Source organism: Lepisosteus platostomus, chromosome 10 (genome assembly GCF_059453375.1).
Source record: "Lepisosteus platostomus isolate fLepPlt1 chromosome 10, fLepPlt1.hap1, whole genome shotgun sequence".
Lineage (NCBI taxonomy): Eukaryota > Metazoa > Chordata > Actinopteri > Semionotiformes > Lepisosteidae > Lepisosteus > Lepisosteus platostomus.
In genome coordinates this window covers 17,933,857-17,950,887 of record NC_142620.1, presented here as the reverse complement: position 1 = coordinate 17,950,887, position 17,031 = coordinate 17,933,857, and the positions used below count along the sequence as shown (strand labels likewise).

Below are 17,031 nucleotides of genomic sequence, written 5' to 3'. Positions count from 1 at the left end.
AAGAATGGAACCAGTTAAGTCATGTCCAAAAAGGGTGGTTTTGAGTCTGGATTTGAAAGAGTTTTGTGTGGTGCTTCTCCGATATCCTTGGTGAGAGAGTTCCAGAGCTTAGGGGCATAACAGGAGAAGGCCTTATCACCCATAGAGTGATGACAGTTAGGGGACAGTTGGGAGACCAGAATTAGAGGAGCGAAGGTTGCGAGATGGGGAGTAGGGCAATAATAGCTCAGAAAGGTACTGAGGTGACAAGCCATGCAGAGCCTTATAGGTGAACATGAGGATTTTGAAGTCGACACAAAACTTGACAGGAAGCCAGTGCATGGACTCCAGAATAGGAGTAATGTAATCACTTGCACTAGACCTGGTCAGGATTCTGGCTGCCGAATTTGGGACATAAAAGATAAAAAGCCTTAATATAGTGTCACAATGAGTCAAGTGAACAAACTTCCAAAACACAAACAGCTTAGAAATATACATATGTATTTCTTTTTGAGCATATGTTCTGTCTTCTAATCAAATTCCAAAATATCTCAGCCATTGGGTTACTAAAGCCAGACAGAAGTCATTCATATGACTACTAAGCCTCTATTTAGATCTGTTCCAGGGCTCTTCCTTTCTTTTCAACATGTGGAATATGAGCTTTACGGCATTAGAAGCAAAGAAAAGACCGTGTGCGCTTTATCACAGTATCAAACCCTTCCTTCATTATTCCTGTACTCCAATAATTACAAAAGAAAAACAAAACATTTTACCAAAATACTTTGTGTTAAGTTATGCCTGCTACTCTTCAGATAAGATGAAATGATCTGCTTCTTTTTAACCATATAGACAGCAGTTAGAAAAAAAGAATAATAATGATAAAACTTCAAATAAAATTGCATGATTATGATTATGGTTGAAGTAAAATAAAACCACCAAACATTTGGATCCTCGGAGACATAAGACTAAGAATTAAATCCCACCTCTCACCTCACGTAGACATTACTTTGGGTAAGAAATAAGTTTCGCTCAACACCTTATACTATACATTGTTAAGCATTGATTTAGGGAAGCTAATAAAAAAGCACAGCTCTCTTGCTGCTGTTCTTTTCAATTACAGAGGTTACAGACTCAAGATTCCCTTGTAAAACTGTCTTTGAAGTTTATGCTTCTCAGAGTTAGCTGGAGGTCAGAGCAAGTATTCACCTAATCGGCATTGGGTGTTAAAGTTCCTTTTTCATTCAGAGCTTTTGTCTGCAATGTTAAAGAAAAGATCCATTATGAAGTGGAATAAGACCTCCACAGCACTACCAAAAGCACATGTATTATCCATGTTACTATCCAGGTCCAATGATCTGAAATACTGATCATTTGCCAACTTTGGCAGACTGATAAACCTGGGATACACTTCATGTTACACTCCCCCCCACCTCATTTAAAATTGGAGTTCCCTTGGCCTTTAGGGGTTAAGAAGGCAGTAAATGTCCAATGGCTGTTTCAAGCTTTCTGTTTCATCATTTGTTTTTTTATAGTTGAATTGTAAAAGTACTGCTAAAGAAGCCTGCTTCCATAATTCTGGACAAACTGATGCTGAATCAGCAAGCATCTTCCAGCAAACAATAATGTGAGGCCTGCTACAGTTTACCATGAATTTTGAGGTGTCTTCCTTTTTTACTGATTTTTAAAGCTAGGTTGCCTTCTGCTATGTCAATTGTTAAAGATCTCACAGCTCTTATCAAACAAGTGCAAGGTTACTGACCCCCCCTTGCTGTGAATCAGTGCCCATCAAAGGCCTCATTTCTTCCCTCTAACCTCTTATATGCATCCATTGCTCACAGTGTGAGCTGTGCAAACCAGGGTAAGAACCACAGCCCTGAGCCTCTGGGACATTACAATGCTTTACTGCCTGTCAGCGCTGATTTTTATTAAACTCTGGAGGCAAATTAAAGAAGATTCTATAGCCTTGTTATAGATACTCATGGAACAAGGATGGCATAAAATGTGGCTTCTCAATAGCCACAGATGTGCTATTGTTCTATAACTTTTGTTTTTGCATCACATACAAATGATGACTAAATGTAATCTGAGAGCACAAAGTGACTGGCTCTTATTTATTTTTTAAAATCTTTTGGCCTGTCAATAGAAAGCTCAAATGAAACTACATTCAAAATGTACTTTTTAAAAAAAAATACTTCCTCTGAACTTCCAAATACAAATAGAATGGTTCCCAAAGCACATATCAGCTGTTTTACCTCGGTATCTTCAGAAAAAAGGAGCTGTAGAGAAATTGGAGATAAAGAAGTATCCCCATAGGAAGTGCATTTTAACATGTGGATATGTAAACAAACCCCCCACATCAAACCTAGATCTGCACTGTAACTCATTTACAATAAGAATAGAGAGCATTTTAAAATGCAAGTTCCCACTGAATACTTTTTAACCATGACCATTAAGATGGAAATGCACAGCGAAATAATTTTCTGTTCCTTTAGCTATCAGCTATAAACTATTGTCAGAAAGTAATCTGACCTTGATTAGAGGTCATTTCCGTGGTGTATGAGGTGAAAAGGGCAATATGCAAACATATGGATGGCGAGAACAGAAAGGACATTTTAAGAGTAAATGTCTATTTTTTTCTGTACTTTAAAGACCCTTAAATCTTCTAATAATATCTGTGTACAAAAATACACAGATATTATGAAATATGCATTTCACAAAACGGTGATAACTTTAATCCAATGTGTTTTAAGGTTACCCATAATATAGATTATGTTATACTGTTCAATTCATGGAGTATGGACAACACTACTCAGTGGTCATTATGAAGCAAATGTAGCCTAGGTTTTGACAAATCCTGTTTCCCCTGCAGGCATGATCAACCAGAGGAAAGGCTTCTATTTGTTTGTTCTGACCTTTAGCGCTCCTCTTGATCATCAGGTTGTTGGCATTCGTGTAAGTGTCTTTCCTTTAGCGTGATCCAAAAGAACTAAAATTGCTTACAGGTTGTATTGAGTTGACCTTTCTGCTACATTATACTTCCCTGCATGAGTCCTTCCCACAGGTATGCAAAAACTTCTCAACGACTAGCAAAAAAGCTTGAGCTAAAGAAATGCGTGCAGCTGCTAAAAGACTCAAAGTGCTAGAAAACCTCTCACTGCAGGCTATTAAAAGAGATTACCTTCCCATGGAAATGGCAACATCCTTAGGTAATCTGCCCACCCCCATAGCAATCACTCCCCTACCAAGCAATGAAAGCTAGGGGAGCTGGTTAAGAATTCCATCGCCACATTTACAGAAGGGGGTTGGATGTGTGGGCTGTAAACCCCAGGAGGCCTAGGTCCCTGTAGATCTGAGAAGCCTGGTAACCATTCCAACTGTAATTAGAGCTCACAGAGAGACCAGGGGAACGTAACCTGACAGGAAAGGCCTGCTGTGCTTGAACCTTATACTCCCTGTGTGAGAAGGCAACCTTTTTACAATACTCTGTTCACAACAATTACATTTCAGAAAACTCTACCAAACACCAAGCTTGATTATGAAAGGGTGTCTAAGTCCAAGTCTTATGCTAAGTCATCAAAATAATACATTTATGCATGTGGTCAAAGTCAGCTTCACCCAATTATACTTGCTTATCCCCCCATAAGTCCTATTGTACTGATTATATATATATATGTTCGATTGTACTGATTTTATACTGCAATATTCAAGTAAGACCAAAATAAATTGTTTACACCTCAGATCTGAAGTTCCTATGCTTACATTGTCACATGTTGTAGGGTAGCAAAGCAGCTACCCTATACCCTGTCTTTATACTCACAAAAAAAATAATGGATTATAAATGCTCTTTTGCTCACTCTTAGTTGCAAATGGAATCAAAACATCCACATAAACTTCTGATTTGTAAAAGACTCATAAGTCTAGGTTCAGTATTCTCCTCCAACAGCCTGCATAGGCAACAAAAGAAAAAAATTAAATAAAAGTATAAATATGAAATGCAAAAATAAAAATATATACAGTATAAACAATAAATGTTAGCAGTTTAGTTTTGTTGCCACTTTACACCCTTTAAAATGTTATGCTTAAAAGCAGTGTTTCTCAACTTCTTTATACCAGAAACAAGCTCCTTAATCTCCTTCTCTGTGGACCTCTTAGGGCAAAAAGTGGTCTGTGGGAAGACTGCAATTCAATCAGTAATGTCACTTCAGGATATGGCAGGGACCAGTGAGCATGGCTCCAAGGACTAGTGCTAGTCTGCGAACTGGGGAACAACAAACTAAATGACAAATGTATTCAGGAAAGACAGAATTATCTCAGCTAAGAATGCCATCGGTATCTTGGACAGTTCATATTTTATTTTTTTAATCATATGCTTAGGTTATTGAAGAACATCATGATTTAATTCCCTATTCCTTGCAGATGTTTTTGGATTGAAAGTTTAATGACTTAGAAAATCAGCAGGAAAGATATAAAAAAATAAAACTAGTGGATATGAGATATTTTCCTCTTATTAACTACAGAGATTCATCTCTCCCCGGTACAGGGCAAGATCTTTTCTGGATCTTGTTTTATTACACAATGTTTTCTATTCAGCAGATAAGAAAGGTTTTCTTCTTTTCTGAAGTTATGATTTACTATAGCAGGTATACAGCAAAGAGAACCCACAATGCATGTTTAAGCCTTTACAACAACCTCTTTTAAGAATTTACAGTTCCTAATGTGTTTTTGGTCTTTCAACCAGCAGGATAGACAGCAAAAATATCACTTCTTCCTGTGCTTTGTTCATATAAATTTTAAGGAAAGTAAAACATTTTATCAGTGTTCTGTTTTGTTCTAGGATGTCAAGACATTGGTTTGACAATGATTCTTTGTATTTTTTCTGTTGTCCTATAAGGGTTGCTAAATTCACTACAACAGATCACAAAGAACACTGTGAATCTGACGCTTGTACTACATACCCTTCTCTTTTATTACTTGCTGGAATGGTGCCTGCTGAGCACACTTGAATTTACAACAGGACTGAAGCCTGACTGCAGACTGAAAGGATCTGGCTGTATGGTTTGTCCTGTCTGGGTTCTAACGATGAACTGCTCATTTCTAAAGTTTCTTTATTGGTGCTTTATAGCCATGTGACACTGCGACACAAGAAGTTAAAAGTTCTATCCCACAAGCGTGTCCAAAATACATATGTTTTACATATGTATTTTGCTGACGCAGCTACCCACCTGAACTACTATGTTTTACATATATGTATATTTCTACCAGAGTAAATGACCGCTATTAAGCTTATTAAATTAACAACAATGTCAGTGTTAGATGCGGCATTAAAACAATATACACAGAATTGTAAATGGTGAAATGTCATGCTTTTTTCCCCCCAAGACATTCAAATAAGCTTATGTAGAATAACAGAGTAAAACAATTTAATGCACAATACAACGGAGCTAGTGGGCCACATAGGAAAAAACAGGTTTCCCAATGACAGAAGACCTCACCCAAGCTCATTCATTCTAATTTATGTTGTATTTTATAAATACAAAGAGAAAGCTATCAAAAACATGACGCATTCATTTCTCATTCATAAGACACATTGGTGTGAAATCATTTTCAATCTGAAGTTTGCTCCAAAAGTAGTCAGATGTGTGCAGTTTTTACATTCTGTTGCTTACATTCAAGCTTACCACCTACTTCACACATTTAAAGCAAAAGAGGTGAAAGAAAAATTGAAAATTCATGCTTGAATAAGCATTCAAATCCTTTGCTGTGGAAAACCTAAATTACTTTAAGTGCATTAGTTGAGTGGCCTCTTATCTGTGTGCAATAATAGTGGGTCTCATGATTTCAGAATTAAAACACCTCTGTTTTTCTCCATCTCTGTAAGGTTCATTTCAAGAAAAGACTAAATTTTAAATGAAGGCCAAGGTGCTTCAAATAAGTTAGGGAAAAAGTAATTGAAAACCACAGATTAGGAGAAGGATAAAACAAATATTAAAGCCTCTCAATATCCCTGTAAGCACAGTCTACTCAATCCTAAAGGAATAGAAGATGTCTAAACAAGACTAAATTGGAACTATTTGGTCTAAATGCAAATAATACAGTAAAACATGTTTCAGTCTGTTAAAGACTGAAACCTTGGGAAAACACTCACATTATAGCAGGACAATGATTGAAACCACAAGGCCAGAGCTACACTGGAGTGGCTTAAGAATAAGAAAGTGGTCCACTCAAGGACGTTCAAAGTCTTAACTTCAATTTAATTGAGTCTTTCCTCAGATCACTCCCACCCCTTGTCCCTGGTTGGCTGAACAATGCAACAGTAAACATGACATGTCCACACATGTTGTCCTCCATCTGGTCTTTCAAACGCAAAATGAAATTCATAGTTAAAAAAAAACACTCCCTCTGTCACCACCTCAGATGTTCCCTGCTACATGCAAAAATTTCTTCTCAGAACTTTCAACCTGTTACTTCTGAATGTCTTATGAGCAGCACAATCACTGTTCATTCTATATAGAAATTATACAGCTTTATATATTCTATATAAATCTATATAATTGCTTGTGTTGTAGCCAATTCAGTCTGAAAATAGTTGTACAAGGTATTGAGATGGATCAGAAGGATATGATACTCTTGGGCCAATTAACATCCTGGTTTCTCTGAAGTAGTCTACTGATAGCTGAACTAGAACGTCTCATTCTCCTGCCACCTTCTTTCACAGAATGTGCCCCTTCAAACTTGACAATAACAACCAGGCCATCTTTATTACTCAAGGAGGGGCATGATCTTTCAACCCTCTTGGGCTAATTAAAATAATGTATTTATGAATGAAAAACTCCTTTTGCAATATTCAGCTCAGCTGAAAAAACCCTAACCGTTCACTATTTAAAATATAAATTATTTGTATTGCCCAGTAAGCCATTGATATTAAATCTAACAGTCACATTTCCACTTTGCATCAGTATATTAATTTAATAAAATGATCGATTGTCATATGCCAAAGTTCTGTCTTTGCGAGATAATGGAAATACGTTTAATACGCAGTTGATAGTTTCATTGTAAGTACATTATTTTACTCTTTTTTTTCTGTCCTAAAAGTCTAAACCAGTAAGTTACCAGTGCCAATTAAGAATTGCACAGTTATCAAGTATTTAAATACAGGTTTAGAATTCTAGGTAACTGTTTTGTGGGAACCGTTAAATTCGCAAGGAAATACCTATTCGTTTCATTTAGCTACAGAATAGTGGCAACACTTGCATACTAGGATGTCAGTCAGGCCTTTGTTAATTGCAGGATTTGGCAGCGGAAGCACAAAAAAGCGTGCTACAGAACGCAGACTAATCTCTAACAGACTCTTTTTTTGTCATTGTAAACTAGAATAATAGGCCTTCATTTACTGTTACAGCGTCTTTTTTTTTATGCTAATAGTCACTGTCGTATAAGTGTAGAATTCTGCCCGAACTCCAGCATATCTGTTCCAATATAGCTGAAATCGTATAAACATACAAGAACCTATTTTGGGGTTTTACACGAACAACACAGAACATCAGATACATTGCGTCTTATTTCACACGCAGTAATTACTAGTTCCCGAAATAACAGCCTTTAATCTCCAGAGCCGACTTTAATGTATTTGTTATTTGTTTATAGACCACTAATATACTAAATATCGATTAAAAAATTAAATCACGTAGCTAATCACACAGCATTTCTGAATATTTATTAACTTTATAATATGTAGATAAATAATTATTGAAAAGTTACTAGAAACCTTAAATATCTTACTGGATATCTGTAAAACTAAGTAACTCTACGATATTCATAGATAGTGGTCTTTTTTATAAGTATAAGGAAGTTTTTTGTAGATAACAGTATAACGAAAAGTTAACAAAAAGTTAATCATTTTGAAGTAACCTTGAAACTATCCAATCTTGAATATTTCTTAAGCGTTACAAACACAGACTCCTAATTTCTTTTCTAGTTTTTACATTTTCTTAAGAACATAGCAGTGTGAAGTACAATAAACCTTTACCTGTGTTTTGGAGATCTACGATTAAAAGACGTAGCAGCTGTTGTTGAACCCCTATCCCATTGAAACGCAATTGCTTTATGCTAAAAACTGGATAAAACAAGCGACACAGGCGACAGAATGAAACCTAAGAACAGCCTGGAGCATCGGCTTCTGTTCATAACCTCATCCTTTGGTGGTATGAACCTTGCCTCTCATCGTAGACAACAGACGAAAGGCGACCTTCCAGGATCCAGCCATGAAACTAATTACTTGGCCTCACCCACTGACATTGACAATTGGTCGAAACTGCAAAGTCAAATCATGTCAGTTTCTAACTTCCCACAACTGTATAAATGATCTCAGTCAAACGATTAGCCTTCTGTTTGGTACTTTCTGAGTATCCCTACGTTCAAAACACCTTTGTCAACAAGAATAGATAGGTAGAACAGAGGTCGGTACATACGGAACTGCTGCATTGAAAATACTGCGCCAATTCAGCCTAAGTACCGTTTGTGAAAGAGCACTACTGCAGATATATGCTGTAGTCTAAAACCCATTTTGCAGTATTGATGAGTCACATTTAATGGATGTTTAACTTAATTATTGACGCGCTCTTTCTACGCTATCTATCCCTTAAGACTTAAATTGCACACAGTACATTCCATCTTTCATTCTGGCTCAAGATTTACAGTCGGAAACGTGTATTTCGTTCTGTTTTAGCCTTTGAATCAGTATTATAAGAGTTGAGTCCCACACATCTATTTTATATGTTTATATGTATACACAACGTTCACTGAATAATTAAAGGGAAATATTTAAAATATTTTGATTTATATTTAACAGCATTTCTCCAAATTGATCCAATTCGATTTTACAAAATGTTGTTTAACGCAGTCTTTTTCTACATCATTCCCAAAACGTCACACGCTTTGTCAACATGCCAAGTAGAAAATATTTCTCCAAATCAGTCCATGAATGTTTGTTTTTTTTTATTCAAAAGTCAGTCAGTCTCCGTGTCATTATATGGGACTATTTTAGTTCAGGATGACCCAGTCTCTGTATCTTGTTGGGTACTATTTAAAAAACACAATTAAGGCTCTTCTGTTTTTAGTTTCAATTGAAACAACTATTAACTTAGGTTCTTGAAACAGAAAAGGTAACTTACCACTCCAAAGGGGTGAAAACTTCTAGTTTTAGAAAAGTAGAGGTAAAACTGGAGAAAACACAGGTCGCTACAGTAAAATTAGCAAAAATGGCTATGAGGGACAGAAACAAACTATAAATGTTAACTCTATGTATTGTACAGTATATGAGGAAAAAATGAAATTACTGTGTAATCAAGGATACATTAGATGTAATCAGTTCAGGGAAAAAACAAACCACCCATGCCAGTTGATTTTTTTGTTTGTTTTTGTGCAAGTAAATTTCTGAAAATACTTTAATTAAAAGGTCTTACAATTTGTTCTTAGAAATTTCTAAATAGTAATTAGCTTTAACATGTTTTGAGCACGAATTAAAGGAAAAATCAAGGTGAAATCCAAAAGAATTGTCTGAATGAATCCAGATGTAGTGTGCTCCTGGGTGCCACATAAACACACACTCATCTACAAGCTACATTAAAAAAAACTTAGCTGAGTAAGTTTTGGCTAAAAAAAAAACTTTTAGACCACCTCTGTGAAATGAAAACATCTTTGCGTAGATTGTAACCAAGATTAATGTAAACTGAAAAACTCATAATATGATAGAGAACACGAATGAAACATAACTGTCAGAACACTAAACAAATCACTTCTCTTGTTGTGCTAGAAATTCCCTTGAGTGCAATCTTTGAAACAGAAACTTATTTCCTCCTTATCCTTAAAAAAATTAAATTAGCAAGAAAGGCTCCCACAGGTCGTTGTGCTGCAATAAACATGCTCCTGCTTGACTCTCTGGCAGGGTAGGCATAGTTCTGATGACCACAACAGTGACACTGTAAATACTCACAGTCATGATTTATTTTCCTTCTTCTTCTAATTGTTAAATCAATAGACACAATTATTCTGCCTCTCTTAGTGCGTAGTGCTATAGCTGCTTTCAAAGGTCTTGAGGACTTCTGTGTCTTCTGAAACATTTTAACCACTGCTGTCTTTCTTCTCTTTCTTTCTTAGCAAATTGCTCATAGTTCCAGGATCTACATATCAGCTTACCAGTGAAGAGAATTAGCCAGAAAGTGCCCACCCCAAGGAGAATAACTACTTCAGAAAGTGACATTAGTTTTCTTTGTCCTATATTGTATTAATGGGACACCGATACACGTGTTTTCTGTATATAACCTATTTTAAACATAGGGAAAAAAATGTTATTTTACAAGTTTATGAAGTATATTAATTAAAAAAAAACAGAATGAACATTCCACAGAAATTATTTGAAAGCCAATGCAAGTGTTAAAATAACAGCAGAAAACACTTATCATCTTTGTCACCTAAACACCCATTAATGTCAGCATTATCTACAAAACCCAAACACTGCAAATGAATGTCCCTCTTTGGTGTGCTGCTTAACATTACCCAGTTTATCTTCCATGTGTAGCTCAGATGCAGCTCTAATTACTTTGACGCACTTAAGTGTAGCTTTGAAAAGCATCTATAAAGCACACTAACCGAGATCTTTGCATGTTTATGCCAGTTTCTATTGCAGTAGCTTTATATATGTTTTACAATAATGCTATGACATTTACATTGAAAAAGAGTACTGCTTTCCACACTGTCTTACCCAATCAAGTACAACAACATTTTTTTTTAAAGTATAAAACAGGAATAATAATCTGTAGATGCTTTAAAGTAAATAAGTAAAGCTTTTATATATGGGCTTATACATAAAGCTGACTCTTTGCACACAGAAAGATACAATTATTGTGGTTAGTTCTGACTACATTTTTAAAATTCATTCTGGGATCTTTAACATCTAAATGAGGTTAGAGAATGGTTCTAAATGAGAGAAGATCATTTGGTCCATTTAGTAGTTAGTAACTAATTCTTCCCAGGATCTCGTCCAACTGTTTCTTGAAGAAAGCCAGGGTATCAGCTTTAATAACATGGCTGGGTAGAGCCATGGGTACATACTATGCATATAAATGCACTCTGACATACTGTGTCTTCTGATTAGTGATTCACTGTTTATGTTGAAGAAGTCGACCCATTTCACTTTGTCAATACCATTGAGAATTAAATTTATATTTAAAGTTTTGGTTCAGGGTCTCTTATAGTCTTCTCTTGTTCAGGAATAAAATGACTCAGTTCTATGGGTGCAGTAAACTGGAGTTTGGGAGATTATCATTCCTATGACTCAGTACCAGTACTGAAGCAGACTAAGTACAGGGACATAGGAGAATACCAACGACGTAAGCCTTCTCTAAGAAAGAGGTAAACCTGTAAAACAAGGTCACCCAGTTTAGTTCTTTGGCAGATGTTATACTTCCTTTTGGGGTTAAGATCCCGAAACCTGTCATATTTCACTCACTAGACCAAACTGGGCCTGGTTAGTTCTGAAATGAGAGATCTCCAAGCAAAACCAAGTTGATGCTGAAAGTGGCGTTGGTGGCACTTTTACCTCTGGACGAGAATCACCAAGGCCCATTCCCCAGTATGGAGACCAGGGACATTGTACTACTCCACGAAGCTCCTTATTTTCTGCCCAGATGTTAAATCCAAGGTCCTGATGGCTTTGAGCACTAAAGATCCCATGGCATTTTCAAAAGACCATGGTTTTGTGGCTAAATTCCACTGTAGGCTTGCACAGTCTGGCCTCTCTAAATTTCCCCTTAATTCAATTGGTGAAGCAATTTCTCACATCTTAGTGAGGCTGCTGGAGCACACTGGCTGCCACGTGTCTGTATTTCAATGGTGAATAAGTTGGATCTCCTCCTAAATGTAAAGTACTTTGAGATGAATATCACTATAATAATGGAATTATTATTATTAACTCATGGAAGGTACTACACTAGCACTACTACAAGGACACAAAGGAACAAGTAAAGGTTTATTCCATGCTGAAAAGAGAAGAAAAGAAACACAATGTTTCAGCATTGGAGCCTTCTTTGGATATTTTCCTTTCAGCATGGAATAAACCCTTACCTGCTACACTACCACAGACTGCTACAAACAGAATTTCTGATCCTGTGAAAGTTAACAAATTTAAAGCAGCGTTTGCAGGAACAGTGAGACAATGCCGTGAGGTATTCTAACTCCTCTATTAATTCAAGTGTGTATAAGACACAAGCTTGGTGATGGCCAAAAATTTAAAGCTGGTTGTGACATTCAGTTTGAGAGGGATATATTCCACCCTTATATGAAACAGTTAAATACCAAATGATTTTGTTGAATTGCAGGAACAAAGAACTGTTTCAATTATAAAAACAGACTCCACTTGTTTATAGTTTTCATAGAATTTAACACTTTTTTCATACGTTTTAATGAAAATTTTAATGAAAATTCTCTTAATATATCACCCTTCAACTTACAACTGCTAAACTAAAGCCAACTAAAGCTAAGCAGGTGTGAGCCTGGCCAGGTCCTGGATGGGAATTCTCTTGGGAAAGCTATGGTTGCTGCTAGAAGAGTTGTTTGTGGGACAGTGGGGAGCACTCACCCTGTGGTCTGTCTGGGTCCTAATGCCCCTGTATAGTGATGGGGACACTATACTGTAGAAATGGTGCCATCATTCAGAATAGACTTAAAATTGAGGTCCTGACTCTTCATGGTCATTGTGTTCATGGTCCTGGGTATTTCTCGAAAAGAGTAGGGGTGTTACCCCGATGTGCTTTCAAGCAGAAAACTGCGCAGGTAAGGTAGGTAATGCATGGTAAGGATCACTGCCTGGCCTGCCGCGTAAGGTTGTTCAGGTTGTGCACTGCACAAGGACACCACATCTAAGAGGGTGCCATTCACATTCGTAGAATGAGAAACGAAGCGTTGATGTTTCTGAAAAATATATTATTGATGCTAAACAAATTGCAGAGACTCTTGACATTGACACCAACTTCTCCAACGTAGAAAATACTACGAAAAGGAGGAAGAAGACTAATTTCAACTACAAATCCCACGATCAGCCCATCTATGATCCAAAACTAAATTTCAAAATCAATTTCTTTTTTTCCAATATTGGATCCAACAATATCATCTTTAAAAGAAAGGTTTACAATACTGACAGAATATCATGACCTTTTCAGTGTTCTGACATACGTAATTTGAAGAATTACGATGAACGTGAACTACTGCAACAATGTAAAAATTTAAAGTTGAAATTGACTGATAAAAATAGTAAGGAATGTAATATTGATGGGACATCGATGTATGAGGAACTAAAAACCTTAAGTTGTTTTCTAAAATCTAGTATGACTCCCCTGGAAGTATTGCAATATATTTGCAGCAATAATTTACCAGACACAGTTCCGAATACTTTTGTAGCTCTCAGGATATATTTAACTTTGCCAATATCGGTCACCAGTGAAGAACGTAGCTTCTCCAAATTAAAATGTATTAAAAACTACTTAAGGTCTACAATGTCACAAGAAAGACTTTCAAATCTAGTGACCATTTCTATAGAAAACAAGATATTGGAGCAAGTAAGCATTTAAACTGTCATAAAGAATTTCGTTTCCATGAAAGCAAGACATGTAACTATTTTATAACAATTATTATAACCTAGTGACTTTGAGTTCCTAATTATCCTGGGTCAGAATCAAATTCAGGACCCAAGAGCTGTGAAGCAATCTTTCACACCACCATGTCAATTCTGATTCATGAGACTGCGATATGGAACTTTCTTGAAAACTCAAAAGCTTATAGATGAAAGAACGTAGTCCTTTCAAAAAACTTTTATGTGGTGAATGTCAGAGACATCTTCCAACAAAAAGGCAAAGACAATGCAATTAAATAGATTTATAGAAATAGGGACAACACCAGAAAATATAAGTAAGAAAAGATTTGCTTCGGATAAAGTGCATTTTGTTTGCCACATTGTCTAGAAAAATGCAGCTGATGCTTACAATTTTCAACATTTCTGAATTAGTTTTACGAGGAAAAAAACCCAAAATATAACTGGAAGTAAGACAAAATAAGCGTCAATGTCTTGCTGTTTAGATTCCTAGGTGACGTTTGTATCTGGAGGGGTGGTAAACAGTTCCAATATTGCTACCTAGGGAATTCCTTTCATTACAGTGACAGGGTCATTATTCATTGTGAAAAACTGCAGCTCTCATTCAGCCATCAAAGAAAAAAGGTGTTCAGTGCTGGTGGAACTTAATATCACAGGGGGGGTTGAGATATTTCAGCACATTTAAAAACAGAAGTCAGAAACAATTAAGTATAATCCCTTTGTTATCACAAAGTAAGACACAGACATATCCAATTAACCCATGGAAGCTGGTTAGGTTAAATTATACTACTTTTAGTGAAATCAGATATGTTTCTACCTCTGCATGATGTCTAACTGTTTGTAATATTATTTCTGGCCTTGAAGCAGCAGCAGAAGCTAACAGTAGTCAAATTGTATCAGTGCACACCTGAGTGACTGTCGTGTTCTGAAGACCAAAATTAGTGTCATTCAATTACCTTGTTGCTTCGATTGATACTATCGTAATGGAACTATCCCCCAAAGAGTGATCCCCTCATATGCACTGAAAATAATGAAGGACTACCTAAATGAATGCATTTAAAGAGACTTATTTCATGTAATTAAATAGAGCTGCGCCAGGAATTTGAATGCAGAATCTTTGCATTTTCCAGCCCACTGACTCATTTTTACTTAACACAGAGGTTTTAAATTTATTGATATGTTTTATAGGTCCTTTGTAAGTTACATAAAAACCTCAACAAACAAAGGATTCAACCTTCCAATTAAATTTAAATTCTCAGCTGTCCCATACTCCAAAATACAGGAGTCTCCTTATAAGAAACATACCATTTGTTTTTTTGCATTGATATGTTTGTAAAACAGTGTTTGAAAATTCCACCACATAAAAATGTTCTCTGGTCTGCACAACTGTGTGTGTACTGTACATCCATTTATCTATCAATCTGTTTGTCAGCTTGCCAGTTAATTACCTTTGCTTTCTTGTTCACAATCACAAAGAGGCCTTTTCAGCTTGTTTAGACATCTCCATTCAACACCCCCAGCTCTCCTTGCATTAACTCGAGCACCCCCAAGCACACTTTCTTTATTTCTGATCAGTCATACTGTCATCGGTTCACAGAAGCATCAGATTGTGGCAGTCTTGTGTTCATATCACCTAATGCATTTATTAAATGTCCTGGGAGTTGAACTTTGTGAAGAATATGAGAAAATATTATTGCTAAAAATTTGTCTGAAACTAGCCCACAATTAACAAAACAGGGAGGCAACCTCACTGAGAAGAACCAACCGATTCTTTTAACAAAATGTTTATTTCAGCTCCTTGCTCAGTGTTTAAGAAGTGGGGAGAATATTTCATTGACACAAAAGAGATACATTCTGCTTTCAGAAACAGCTGTCCATTGAGGTGAATCTAGTATTCTTTGTCTGCTGTCCCAAGGTACTACACAGATAATGGCTTCTGTGTGTTGTGACATTCTCAAACTGTTTATGGGTACAGTTTATACAGCCTGATTATGACAATGATTAATATGCTTTGTGCTCCTCCAAAAGAATGATACAAAATGCTGAGTGACTTTGTAAAGAGAGTGTAATCTCTCAGCCCGAGGCAGTGAAAGGTGAACAGCGTTGAGACAAGCACACACCATGGAAATTGTACCTCTCACAGAGCAAAAAGAGATGATGGATCTTAATCTATAGGAAAGACATAGGGGCACTTTGTAACGGGAGCTCATTATAATTGCTTGCATAAGGCTCACTGCCATTGCGAGTTAGCATGATTGCATTCTTCAGAAAACTGTCTGATAAAGAAATTACTTTTTGACAGTTTTGTTGAAGAAATGGAAATACTGTATGTGCACAGCAAAACTCTGAACAGACAAATCATTTGAATGTTTAAAAATGAAATAAAAGGACCAGGAGTACTTCTATATCTTTTGTGACAAGAGTTACTTCTGAGGAAGCACAGTAAGGGAAAGAAGTTGAGAATATTGTCTGTTTTTGTATTATCTCACTATGGCTAACACTGTTGCCTGCAGTCAAATCTTCTGCAACAATTGAAGAGCTGTGCAGCATTTCCTCTGTCAGGTTTCACATCTCACCAGAGACATTACTACGAATTTATGCATGCACACCAACTCAAACTCCTTTCTAATTAAAAATACCTGAATACATTTACAACCACTGGAATCTTTCCAGATATTTAGTAGGATTTATTAGAAAAAATAAACCAGGCATACTGGAAGCCGTAAGCACTAGTGCTTTTATCTCTGATGCAGGTATGGCAAAAAAGAACCACAATAAATAAATAAATAAATGCATAATTATTACCTCACTATGGAAAAGCACACCCCAAGAGGTGAAGCAGGGGTTGAAGATATTTTTGGGACATTCTTAAATATTCCACTTAATTCATTTGCTAGTACTCAGTTAGCGATTGTGGGTGTGGTCAGTGATCCAGTGTCCTCAATCTCAAAATTAAATTAGTTTTCTTACAGTCACTGACAAAATCTAAGAACAAAAAATGGTTCCAGCTGCTGAAGAGATCAACAAGAAATGGTCCCAGTTTTGGTTTGGACCTTCAACTATTTTATTGTCAAATTATTTAGTACCTTGGTAGGAACAACACAACATCTCTAGACACCAGCCTACTAAGTCATTTTATAACAAAATAACTGACTCAAGAAAAAAGAAAGAAGCAGGAGTAAAACATTTTTTCTTCTCATCTTAAGACAGAATCTCAGAAAAAAAAGGTAGAATGCTTGTCAACGGAATGCGGGTAAATTACTTTAAAAAAAACACTTAACCAAAGATTTTGAACAAGATCCCTCCTGCTCTAGTGAGATCTCGGCATTCTTTGCACGTTGCCAAACCCAGACAAACAGCAATCTGCTCCTCCCCTCTTACACTGTACAACAAGCTACCCCTTCACTTCT

The 17,031-nt window shown here is 36.4% G+C and overlaps 1 protein-coding gene across 3 annotated transcripts in view; it reads right to left on the bottom strand.

Annotated features, from left to right (window-relative positions):
• The window catches only part of kif26aa (kinesin family member 26Aa), a 132,385-nt gene that overhangs the window by 73,414 nt on the left and 41,940 nt on the right, over positions 1 to 17,031 (bottom strand). The window contains exon 1 of one of the 3 annotated variants that reach the window (XM_088648543.1): positions 8,006 to 8,271. The exons of the other annotated variants lie outside the window; for them this stretch is intronic. The gene's annotated coding sequence lies outside the window, so the exon portion shown is untranslated. Of the gene's footprint in view, positions 1 to 8,005; positions 8,272 to 17,031 lie in introns of those variants that run through there. 3 annotated transcript variants of the gene reach the window in all.